Source organism: Petromyzon marinus, unplaced genomic scaffold (genome assembly GCF_048934315.1).
Source record: "Petromyzon marinus isolate PM22_M1 ecotype Great Lakes invasive population unplaced genomic scaffold, UKy_Petmar_22M1.pri1.0 PM_Scaffold_247, whole genome shotgun sequence".
Lineage (NCBI taxonomy): Eukaryota > Metazoa > Chordata > Hyperoartia > Petromyzontiformes > Petromyzontidae > Petromyzon > Petromyzon marinus.
This window is the reverse complement of record NW_027423221.1, coordinates 118,289-131,610: the sequence shown is the minus strand read 5'-3', so window position 1 is coordinate 131,610 and position 13,322 is coordinate 118,289.

The following is a 13,322-nucleotide window of genomic DNA, read 5'->3' as shown; positions in this document are numbered from 1 at the left end:
GAAAAATTGGCAGTAACTGATGTACTCATGCAAGTTGCACTCATATACTTTATTTATTTTATTATATTTCCTATACTTAGCACTGCTATCGTTTTATGTTCTAACTTTATAATCCCCTACACCTACTGGACATCTGTGAAAATAGGTTCATAGCTCATCGGACTCCTCCGGCAGTAGAAATACAGATTATGATTATTGATTGGCTGTGTCGGGTGGAGGAGGATTTACAACGTAACATTTTACTCAAGTCAATACTGAGTCTTGTCTCAACTTATTAACTGTGATTCTAGTTGTGCTTGTATCTTAGGCGCCGTGGTGGGTAGATGTTAACTACCTCCCCTGGTATGCAGGAGGTAGTGGCTTCGATCCCAAACCTGACGATGCCTGTTGCCTATATGGAGTCTGCGTCTATTCCTTTCTCTCCCCATGTTGGTGTGGATTTTACTCCGGGTTCCCTGATTTTTTCCCTCCTCATTTAGAATCATCATGTGATTAGAGTATTTGGCTGCTGTAATTTCCACGTGATAAGCCGCTCATTGAGTTATAATTTGTGATATTCAGGTCGATTCTACAAAAAAGCTTCCTAGCTCAGTGGGCCTTACATGGTAAAATAAAAATAATGGTTTAGTTTAACAGTTTATCATCATCCCTCCCAGCCGAGTGGAGTCGTGCACGGTGGAACTCGACAGAGAGATGAAGCTGCGTCCAATTGAGGCCAGACAACAGGACACTACGAGCACTCAGATGGAGCATCCAGAAGGAGCAGAGATCGAGGCGAGAGGAGATGACATCGCGAACACTCATATGGAGCACCCAGAAGGAGCAGAGACGAGACCAGAGGACATCGTGAGCACTCAGACAGATCATCCAGAAGGAGTAGAGAGTGAGGAGAGACGACAGGGCATCGCAAGCACTCAGACGGAGCATCCTGAAGGAGCAGCGATCGAGTCGAGAGGAGAGAACATCGCAAACAGTCAGATGGAGTATCCAGAAGGAGCAGAGACGAGACCAGAGGACATCGCGAGCACTCAGACAGATCATACAGTAGGAGTAGAGAGCGAGGAGAAACGACAGGGCATTGCGAGCACTGGGACAGAGCATCCTGAAGGAGCAGAGATCGAGTCGAGAGAAGAGGACATCGCAAACACTCAGATGGAGCATTCAGAAGGAGCAGAGGCGAGACTAGAAGACATCGCGAGCACTCAAACAGAGCATCCAGAAGAAGTAGAGAGCAAAAGTCGACCTCCAGAGCAATCAGACACAGACCTCGCCCTCCATACCAAAGGTAATATTTTCATCAAACAAAGACAAAGTCTTCTTGGTTCTTTCGTTAAAGTCACATAGAATGGAAATAAAATAATAAAAATAAAATTCTCACGACGTTTTGGCCACAACACAAGTAGGCTTCTTCAGGTGGAGGAACAGAACTCTCAGGACGACAGCGCTTCAATGAACGCTGCTAAGATTCGCAACGTCTTTTAATCTAGGTGGGAGAAGTAAAGCGCCTTGACAAAGGAGTTTACATATCAAACAGGATAATTGAGCATTGAAATAGCGGTGTTAAAGTGTTGGATCAGCAGGGTGTTAAAGTCAGAAATTCGCATGTAACTGGGAGATTAGCATGATGTTATTGTGAGAGATTAGCATGTGACTGGTCACGGAAATAGCTATGTTAAAATCAAAGTTTACATATCAACAGGGCCATTTAGTATATGGACACTAAAGGACTGCAACTATCCAACTATCATACAATAAACCGATGTGAAAAAAACTAAGTATAAACTACGTCAATATAATAAATGTACTCAATATATTCTTCAATAAGTTGAGCTATTAACATAAAGTAACTGGGTATACACTACACTATATAATGAATACCATATAGTAAACTAATAAGAAACTAAAATATAAACTACATCAATGTTATTCTTAGTTTTTTCGGTAAAGTCACGTTGAAGAGAAACAACAAAATAACAAAATATATATAAAACAATAAAAAATTCTCACGACGTTTCGACCATAACTCAAACGGTCATCATCAGGTGTGTCGGTTTGCATAAATTTATTTTGAAAACGGCATATTTATTTATTTATATATAAAAATAATAACGTTTGCGTCACGCGCAACGATTGGCAGTTTGCCCAGGACTAGTCCATCTATTTTTTGAAAAGAGGAGGGGGGAGACGAAATTTGTTTTTATGTATGCTGTCTGAAAGCCACTGTAAGCGTGAACAATCAATCAAGAACTGAAATGATTTATCAAATCTTTCCAATGATTGCTAAGATAGAATCCATCTTCTCGGTTGAAATTGTCTCTGTGCTTGTATATGTGAATAGCCTCATGAACGAATCTCTCATGGAAGCCAGATGGCTTACAAAGAACCTCCGTCTTGGAAAAGTCAATGGCATGTGAGCCTAATGTATAACGACTTATTGTTAGTAGCTCAGCTGATTGGAGAGTATATAGAGTTTATTGATAACATTGATGTAGTTTATACTTAGTTTTTTCACATCGGTGTATTGTATGATAGTTGGGTAGTTGCAGTCGTTTAGCGTCCATATACTAAATGCCTCTGTTGATATATAAACTTCGACTTTAACATAGCTATTTCCGTGACCAGTCACATGCTAATCCCTCACATTAACATCATGCTAATCTCCCAGTTACAAGCTAATTTCTGACTTTAACATCCTGCTGATTCAACACTTTAACACCGCTATTACAATGCTAAATTATCCTGTTTGATATGTAAACACCTTTGTCAAGGCGCTTTACTTCTCCCACCTAGCTTAAAAGACGCTGCGACTCTTTGCAGCGTTCATTGAAGTGCTGTCGTCGCGACAGTTCGTTCCTTCACCTGAAAAAGGCTACTTGAGTTGTGGCCGAAACGTCGTGAGAATTTTATTTTATTATGTTTTATTTGTATTATTTTATTTCCATTCTACGTGACTTTACCGAAAGAACCAAGAAGATGAATCCCTGCAGTCACGAAAGCTTTAAATCGAAAATTAAATGCGAAGTCATTGCTTGTCAGTTAAACAAGACCGAGCATCTGAAATCACGCGATGCGGTGACCATCTTTGTTTGATGAATGGATGAACGAAGTGTGGGTGATGGTTAATGCTCCTAGACGAGATTAGCAAGCTATTGTGATTCATTTGTGGCAAGCACTCTGGTGTTGGACCAGAAGACGCCAAAAGGCGTACAACTCAAAAACAGCGCACTATCAGAGTATTGAGGGCTCGGGGTGAGCATTTAACACCAGTGGAGACTAGGCTCTAAGAAAAGCCGTCTCGGGTGTGGACCAATCAAATTCAAGGACAGTGCATATTATTATCAGAGTTGTCTCTTTTGTTTGCATTTTGATTGCTTGTGTTGTGGTTATTGCAAACACGATGCCTTGAATAAAGGTGTCAGTTTTTGTGCCAGTTAAAAGGGTAAAACCTATTACTATTACAATATTAATATTATTCATCGGAGTAAGTTGTTGTTATTTGGACAATCGCACAAAGTGAACCTTCTGTCCCGTGGATGGGAATGCATAGGAGGAAGACGAGTTTTGGAAGAGCATGATCAGTGACTACCTCAAGCCTCTGGAGGAAGATGACGATCACAGGAAACGCGTGAAGCAGGAACTCTTCGAGATAAGAAACAAGGTACTGGCAACGCGTCATCGCGAGTACCGGAGATGCTTCGATAACAGAAAAATTGCGTTCCAGCGACAACGCGTTGTGCAAACAGCAGGCGTTAAGCGAGTACTTACCGTACTTGGCATGTGGTAGAAGAAGATTTAAACGGCATTGAATTACCTATGCCTTATTATTCCAACGAATTAATTGTTAATTGTTCCAATAATCCGCTAATCCTGTAAAATACATGAACAATAAAACAATAACAACAGAAGTGACCATTTGGCGTCGAGAGTGGACAGTGGGGGAGAAAAATGAACGCACAAAGAGGGGATCCATAAACAGCCCGGGGTCATCCCCCCCGCCACTCGGCCAATGCAATGTAAATCAGGCCTGGTCTGTCTGTCCCAACGTGCAGGGCACTTTCGTCTACTTCATGATCAATGCACTGTGGCTGGTGGCGACCCTGGCACTGCAGTTCGTGGGAGCCGACCTCTACATCCAGATCCCGAGCACGAAGAACGAGGGGACGGTCATCGACGTGCTGCCCCTCGCCTTCATGTTCCTCATCACCTTCTCCTCATTGTCCAGTTCCTGGCCATGCTGTACCACAGCTGAGGAGGAGGGGAGGGGGTCGACCCATGCGTGGCCATAGGGGGTGTGTGTGCATGCCGACTCAGTGACCAACAACAGTAACGATTATCTGAAATGGTCCTGGACTTCCCCCCTTGTGCCGTACCGGCCTTCATAGGTGCCACTCGCTGACAGCACTTGCCCCAACAGTATCTTAAGGCTATCCAGGAGATCCATGTCTTTGCCTTTATGTGAGTGTGGGCAGTGTGCTTATGACCAGCTCCGGTTTCGCAGCCGAGGTCTCACTCCGAAACAGTCGGGCAGCATTATCTTTTCATCGGCTGTGTAACACTGGGTGGAAACTACTTGGTTTGTCATTCCATGCGAAGCTCCGGATTTTATTTGACCACATTGATATCTTCCCTTCTTTATTCTTTCGAGAAGGATGTTGAGGTGTCTAAAGTAACATCTGCACCGGTTAGAAACATTCAGGTCACCCTGCCTACAATGCATCCTGGGTTTAACCAGACTGGATTGTGTCAGGAGCTCACATATTCTTAAAAGATCTAGACACACTCCCATTGGTGAGCTCCTCTCACAAGCGTGGCTGTGTTGGCTGGGTCATGTAGCCCCCATGCCCAGCCACTGCATGGCAAAGCAACTATTATTTGGCAGGATAGATCAGACTAAAGGGCACGGCATGGGCTAGGGAAAAAAAGGAATGATATGGTACAAGAGGATATATAGAGATGAGTGGACTTGCCAATAACTGGTACCAGCGGTCTCAAGATTGGCCACTCCTGAGGAGATGCTACTTGGCAGTTGGAGGCAGTCGCCCACCAGCAATAATGGAGGGCAGAGGAGCGATGCTCGCATCCATAAGCAGAGCACCGGGCAGCTAAACACAACAATTTGGCACAGTAGGGGTCACAGCTGGTGCATTGTCAGTCATCTCAGTCAGTCAACCATTGGCTCCTAGGTCTGTCCCGTTAACTCCTGACATTTTGCCACCGTGGCGCCCCGTGCCCCTCCCCCTTCCCCTCCGTGCCCCCCCCCCCCCTCTGCCCCCGTTCAGGTTGTTCACGCTGCTGCACGTGCTCTCCTACGTGGAGTCGTCGTCGTCGGGCCAGCAGTCAAAGAGGGGTGCTGTTGGTCGAGACAACAAAGCATTCGTCAACGATGGAGACGACGATGACGCTCAGCAGCGCCGTCTCAGAGAGATTGTCTTACAGATCCCTGGACCCCCTCCTCACACGCCGCACGTGGGTCCCCTCCCCGCACACAGCACATGGACCCCTTCCACTCACGGCGCACCTGGACCCCCTCCTCACAAGCCGCAAGTGGCCCCCCTCCATGCACGCTGCTCGTGGACCCCCTCCTCGCACGCTGCTCGTGGACCCCCTCCTCGCACGCTGCTCGTGGACCCCCTCCTCGCACGCTGCTCGTGGACCCCCTCCTCGCACGCTGCTCGTGGACCCCCTACTCGCACGCTGCACGTGAATCCCTTCCACGCATCCTCGCACCCTGCACGTGGACCCCCTACTCGCATGTCATACGTGGACCCATGCACGTCGTGGTTTATCAATGACGGTGCGGTCAGTAAAGGTGCAGCCCTGCAAGATGCTTCCCTTGTTGGAAGAGGTGGGAGTTACCCACGCTTTACCCCACCACCGCATGCGACCTGCCGATCGACCAACTGTGCTGTATCCATTTACGCAGCTGGGTGGACAGAGGCAGCGAGATTTAAGAAGCTTGCAGCGTCGCTCCAAATGCCAGGCCTAAGGATCGACCTCTAGATCGCAAGTGTGGTGACGAGTTAATTGCAGCAGGGCAGCCTCTCATTACAATGGAATGCACTCAAAAGTCCTGCTGTACAACAACGGTGGACATCACTTGTGATATCATCGGCTAAAGTAAATGTAGGGGCTTTGAAGCTGCTCCTGGCCACGGACAGAGAAGTCGCTTCTATGTAGCAGTGGTCAGATGAAGGAAACGTCCTGTTGTTGTTTGTATGTTAAATTTATTTTGCACTGCACTTAGCCAACCATGCTATCGTGGATGTAAACATCACCCACACATAGACTGTCCCGTTAACCATAGAAGTTGATCAAATCACATTATTACGCCTGATTAATTTAGAGGTCGAGCGACCCACATGGGAAATCTTGTTTTGAGAAAGGTTTCTCTACCAAACACAGAAAACGATTCCCCATATCGCTTTAATAGACTTATGGAGCTGTTAGTGAGCACCTAATAACGGCAGGCACAGCACACAAGGTGGGTGGCCAGCACCAAGTCAAACTGCATTACCGCACCATTTTATCATTTGAGGCTGAGTCGACCTAGGGGAGGCCCAGAACCGGTTTAGATAATCACCACTATTGTTGGTGGCCATGAGTGGAAGTGAAACTAGCGTCCCAAGGCTCAAATACTTGTGCAGGGCTATGAACACGAGTTTTATTTCACGTTCACTGATGGTCAGATATATATGCCAACATATATTTATAGATATTTTATAATACTCTTTGGTTCTTTCGGTAAAGTCACGTAGGTATAAAATTAAATAAATCACGACGTTTCTATTGCAACACAAGCAATCATCATCAGGTGGGAAACCCAACAGCAAGAAGTTTTTTCTACTGAAGTGGGAGAGAGATGCCATGGTAAGAGGTTTCTAGGTAAGAACGGGGGGCAGGGCAAGGGGGGGGAAGAGGGGGTGTGTGGGCTAGGGGGAGGGGATCGTTGCGTGGACGCTAGATTGATATGTATAATGTGGTTTATTTACAGAGATGTAGAGTTACATTGAGACTGTGTGGATAAATAAAACAAGACAGAGAAGAAGCAGTCATACATCCAGAGCACCACGTTCAGATAGTTTCCCCAAAATATTGTATTGGAGATGTGAATCCATAATTTTAATGCTAAGGCAATGTTTCGCTGCTATTTGCCGCTGAGAAGATGTTATCTCCCTCGATCGGTACACAGGAGGTCATGCTGGACCCTGGCGGTGCCTCTGTTATACTTTTGGAGTTGGCGTGTGCTCTCGCTGTGGTGGTCGGAGCTTGGGTTTTTATCCGGGTTCCTTGGTTCAGATGATTAGACTGCTGTTATAAATTCTCACGTGTGGTGATATCAGCTACTGCGATCATCAGCTATCATTACGTGTGACCAGCTCGCCTATGAACAAGAGCTAAGAGCACAGTTGAGTTTAACTGGTAAATAAAACTGTGAATTCCCTTGCACCTTCTGAGGACGGTAGTGTCTTGGTCAACAGGTCACTTACCAAACGCTTAACGATCGATCCAAACCTTTTAGGTCCACGCTTCGCTGGGCGCGTATAGTGGTTACGCACACGTAAAGCTCTGTGTCTTTCTGGTGGATGCGTTGTCGGGCTGGTCCCATGGTGTCTGAAACGTGGAACAGCACGAAGGCGTTGGTGGTGAGCGGTAAAACGTGCACTCCTCCCCCATCACCCCCAGATTAATGTAGGTTACACTCCTCTGCTTGACAATAAATCCCAAAGGTTATTTTTAGTTTATAACGTCGCGATTTATAGCTTTTGTTAAACTTGACAAGATTACGTTTTAGTCCATGGCAATGAGAATAGAGTTCGTTTGTAGGAGAACATATTTGCACGATGCTATTTAAGTAAATTAACATACAATGTGGTAACACGGCACGTACTGATTATATGCACTTTATTGCCTATTGTTTTTTACTTTGCACAAATATAGTTTACTGAACTTTTGCAAGCCGTTATCAGTCATGTATTCTCGACTGCTTGCATATAGATAGTGGCGCAGCCCTGCAATGAATCACCCCTCCAGGCGATTGAGACAGCCTGCCACCTACAGATTGCGCAACAGCGCCCCACACGACTTCCAGCCGTTTGAACTCGGTCGTTGGTGTAATTTGCATTCTTATCTGGAGTAAACCAACCTCCAAATCTACATATCGCTGGGTTCACAGTTTAGCGCGCTAATCAATACTGCACCACTCACTTTAGCATTGCCACATCCAAATAAATAAATGCGTATGCACCAACCGCTTGAAATAATGCCACATCGCATAGTCGTCGTGTCGACAATTAGAGAGGTAGCCAGGTTGCTCAAAGATCAGCGCTGGACTGGTACCATTGAGAAGCTGGGTTCAACCCCGGCTACTGAAACTAAACTTTTATTTTTACTTTACCAGGTAAAGTCCACTAAGATATATACAGCTTTTTTTAAAATAAGCGACATGGCCACAAATAATAGCTCAACGAAGTGGATCATTAATCACGTGTACATTTGTAGCAGCAGTCAAATACTCTTAACGCACTTTTATTCCAAATATGGAGAACAATCCCAGCGACCACGAAGAGAAAGAGGCATGCAATCTCCAAACAGGCATAGCATACAACAGGCATAGCAGGCGAGGTAGTTAACATCTCCTAGTCACCGTGGCACCCTGCCTGTGACTGGCAGGGCTCTCCCGGTATAGTTAGCTGATGGCCTCAGCCCGGTCACCAACGATTCAAAGACGGATTGTAAAAAAACAAATTAATTGGTATTGGTTCCCACGTGACCACTTGATTTGATTTGCTCTGACGGATGGTGGTGAGTATATCTGAATATTGCCTTTATACTCAAACCATCTAACCCAAAGTAAACAGACAGTCCTCGACTTGCGAGTGTCCGACTTACGAACGCCCGCTTCCATGAAATATATAAAATAAGAAAAATATTGATTTAAAATGCGAACTTGCAATTGCAAACTGAACTGCCGGCTTACGAACCGTTCGAATTTCGAACAGGTCTCAGGAACGAACTAGGTTCGTAACCCGAATACTGCCCAGAAATAACTTCTGCTCAATAGGTTTGTGGTCATATATAGTTACTAATTATTGTTAACATGGGGATAGTACATTTGTGTGATGTAGGTGCTGGATGTGGTCATAGCTGGGATCCTATCCTTTTCTATATTTATAGAGCACCTTTGGTCAAGGCACGCTTTCCAACATTTAAAAGCTGTAACAAAAACAAAGTGATTTATATGGCAAGGGCAGTGCAAGGGCCGAGGAATGAGTGTCCCGAACAGAGGACATGTGGCTTCATGCAAGAGATATAGGGAAGGAACGGAACAAAATGGAACGGTAAAAAGGGAAGAGGAAGGGGATGGGCTATTAAAAAGAGGTGAGGCCTTCAGAGAGGAATGGAAGAAGGTTATGGAGGTGGCCTGCTTCATGTTCAAGTATCTCTCTATTTACAAAGTTCGATTTTACGATATTTCACGTTCATGCAATTGACAAATTACGTGTTCTAATGCTGTGCTGTGCTGTGTGATTGTCACGCGGCCCCCATGGTGTCAGCCAGCGCTGGTCTCAGACCCTCGGTACCCACTATATCTGTTTACCTGCTATGAAGTAGGAGCATTGCTCGAAACGTCGACAATTATATACATGTCCTTTCAATGCATTGTTGTTAACGAGTGTGTTGTAGAGGAGGTTAATTGACCATACTTCACCACGCTGACCAAACCGGGTTGGTGGAGGTAGGTGAACATTGTATAAACGTGGAGAGGAAGGAAAGTACGGTACAATATTTGAATTCATACGCACACAGTGGGGAGCACAGGCGTTGCCTCTGCCAGTGATCTCAGTCAACCCACCGCTCCTGGGTCTGTCCCGTGAACTCCTCCTGCACCCAGCTGGCACAGCAGTCAACCCATAGCACCTGGGCCTGTCCTGGGACTCCTACCAGTAGCAAGCCTCCCACACTGCAAGTCGACTCAAAGTGCACTTAGCCTGTGACAAGCGCCGTGGTGCCGTCACCACCACTTAATGGCGGATGGCAGCTGTTGTTAATGCACGGTGGAACAGAGTTCAGCTTCCAATGAGTAGGATGGTACGGTGTATGTGTGTATAAAGCAGCAGCACTGGAGAGACAAAGGTGGCCGGGTGTGGTGGTACCGGGTTTTATCGGTACTTCTTGCTAACAGCACTTGTCCCAACAGCCTCATAGAGGCTATACATGAGTCTTTGTCTTTGCAGTGGTTTGTGCACTGCGCCACGGTCTCTGTGACCTTTATTGCACTGAGGTCCAGGTCGTTATAGGTCCAGCCTTGACGAACGCCTTTCAACGTATTGCATGCTTCTCCAAATTATAAGACGAATCCAAAAACATACATATTTGGCCTCACACAAGACAAAGATCGCCCGTATAGCCTGAACAGACTGTTGGGGAAAGTGCTGTAAGCGAGCACCAATGAAGGCTGACACAGCACACGAGAGTTGGGTGGCCAGAACCACGCCCGGACGCCTTTATCTCTACAGTGGCCATGTTAACACATTACACCGTACCGGGTAATAATGTGAGGCTGAGTCGAAGTTAGGGGAGGCCGTGAGCAGGAATCGAACTCGGGTCACCAAGTTCGTAGCGCCGAGCGCTGCTCTTCACAATAACAAAAAGTTGCCATTCGCCACTAAGTGGTGGTGACGTTACCATGACACTTGTGCCAGGCGATGTGCACTTTGAGGCCACGTGAATTGTCGAAGACCCTCTAACAGTAGGTCACAGGACAGACCCAGGTGCCTTGGGTTGACTGAGATGACTGGCAGATGCACCACCTGTGCCTCCTATTGTGCCAACTTCCTGTATTTTTTTCGACCCGGTTATCCGCTCATTGTTGTGAGCGTCGCTCCTCTGCCCTCCGCTGTTGTTGGAGGACGATTGCCTCAAACTTCCCAATAGCGTCTTCTAGGTGCACGTATCCTGGCACTGCACAGTAGCATCCTTAACGAGCCTCCTCGCTCACTCTACACGAAGCTGCGGGTCGTGCTCTTACATGTGGACGTCTCCTGGATTATAACTTTTGCTTTAAAATGCACAAGCTAAATGTGCGTCTCAGAATCGGTAGACCGCGGTAGAATGGAGAAGGATGTTGGAGTGGTGGTGCCGCGCCTGGCACATTAAAATAACAACCCGCCGAGCCGAGTTAGATAGCAAGACACGGCTAACATCTGCAGTGGCGAAGTGATGACACCTTGGATGAAGGTGAATCATTCCAAAAGCACGATTAATGATGATCCGTACCTCGAGATTCCTGGCTGGCTGCTGGCTGGGCGCCTCTCCACTCCAACCACAATTACTCCACTGTTAGTGGCTGATGTAGGCCGTTGCTACAGAAACTAGCTGGATAACATAACTGGCTATGCGGGATTATTTGTCGAACAAATGAAATTAAACGGCTTAAACGGAAGTCCGGCAGACGTCTAATAATAGTAATAATTATAATCATTATTAATTGGCATAGATAGCGACACCGAAAAGATGGAAATAACGAATAGAGAAGACTGACCACGGCTCATTTAAAATCGCTCTAACTTTTAAATGTGCTCCTATCAACGTAATTATTTTGCCAAGATGCTTATTTCCTAGATGTGCGTGTATGTATATCTATAACCTCAGTCTTTGCGTTTTATTATCAGAATCAGAATCTTTAGTTATCCTGGAGAAATATGATAAGCTATGAAGATATTTTTCAGAGATGTCCAGTAGGGATGGGTCAGAAACTTAAACGATAGGAGTAAGCAAATCACTCAAGATAAATGTATCAATAAATGAAAAACTAAAAAAAGCTATTTAATTTACCAGGTAAGGCCCATTGACTTATTAGCTATTTTCAGAATAGACTTGGCCACAAATGATAGCTCCACAAAGTGGCTTATTGTGTGGACATTGTATTGCAGGCAGACACTACACGCACATTGTTGATTCTGAATGAGGAGGGAAAAACCAGAGGACCCGAAAAAAAATGCACGCGACCACGGGGCGAGAGAGTGAGACATAAACTCAAAATATACTGAAGGTCACGGGACAGACCCAGGGGCCATGGGCTGACTGAATTAGATGACTGGCAGATGTACCACCTGTGCCCCCTACTGTCAACTTAACGCATTACATCCGCCCGGCGCTCCGCTCGATGGAGTCGGGATCTAACCCACGAACCTCGTGCAGATTACTGTTCGTGCTCCGAGCGCAGGAGGACTAAGAGACGAGTCTGAACACGGACAGCTGTCGTTTGCTTGCGTGGCTGAGCTTCGTGACCTGCGAGACGAATCCACAGCCTGCCGCGTGTGTGGTGATTTGTTGCTTTCTTATTTATCCATACGAGTCGCACTGAACCGTGGGGCATTTTGAGCTGCGAAGCAACTGTGTACCGCATAGTAAAGTTTTTTTTGGATTATTTCGCGTAAATATAAATGTGTCGTTAACCCACCACCACCCGACACAGCTAATCAGCAAGGTTTGTCACCTAAACAAAACGTGCCAATTACTATGGGCAGCCACCCCGCTAAGGCGGTCACAGTAGGACGATTGGGATCGGTAAGAGCAGTGTTCTTCATTTCAAGGCCCACGGGCCAATGGCGGCCCCAGGTGGCCTTCAGTGTGACCCCTGACAGCACATGGATATGAAAACACCCCTTGCAGGTGAGGCGGTGTGGCGGCTCTCAGACTGATGTCATATCGGCTGAAGTAGCCTCCCTCTGAAAATGAGTGAAGAACACTGTTTTTGGATCAGGAGGAGGTGGTGGCAGAACCTTCGAGAAACCTTTGAGAAGGGACATGGACCACGGGGGCCCTGGGTGACTGTGCAACTCGCCCTCTCACCTATACTCACCGTTGTCCTTCACCAACGTGGTTAGGAATGGTCAAAGTCCAACACGCTCCCCACATACCCCCGACCGCGATTGCGGAATTAAACAACGATGAGGCAATTAAGGATTGCCCCTTGCTGTGGCTGAACGCTATCGCGGGATGAATGTCAAGGCAGGTGCGCGGACTTCATCCCAATCGATACACTTTGTGAGCTTTGCAATTGCAGGGATAATCAAATCACGTTCCTCTAATCACCTCGATAAGGCTTCTCACCGAGCCAGGTTGTTTATAAGTCAACATCCCCTTATCCATTCACGTTCACGTGAGACGAATTGAGTTCACATTCTACTGGGGGTATGTGCGTGCGCATGTCTGTATGCATTTGGAGCCGCGGAACAGTGAACACGAGTTCGATTTCCGCTCACCTCCAATATCGGGTGACGAATATCTGAACCCGTACTGGGCCTCCCCTATGTCGA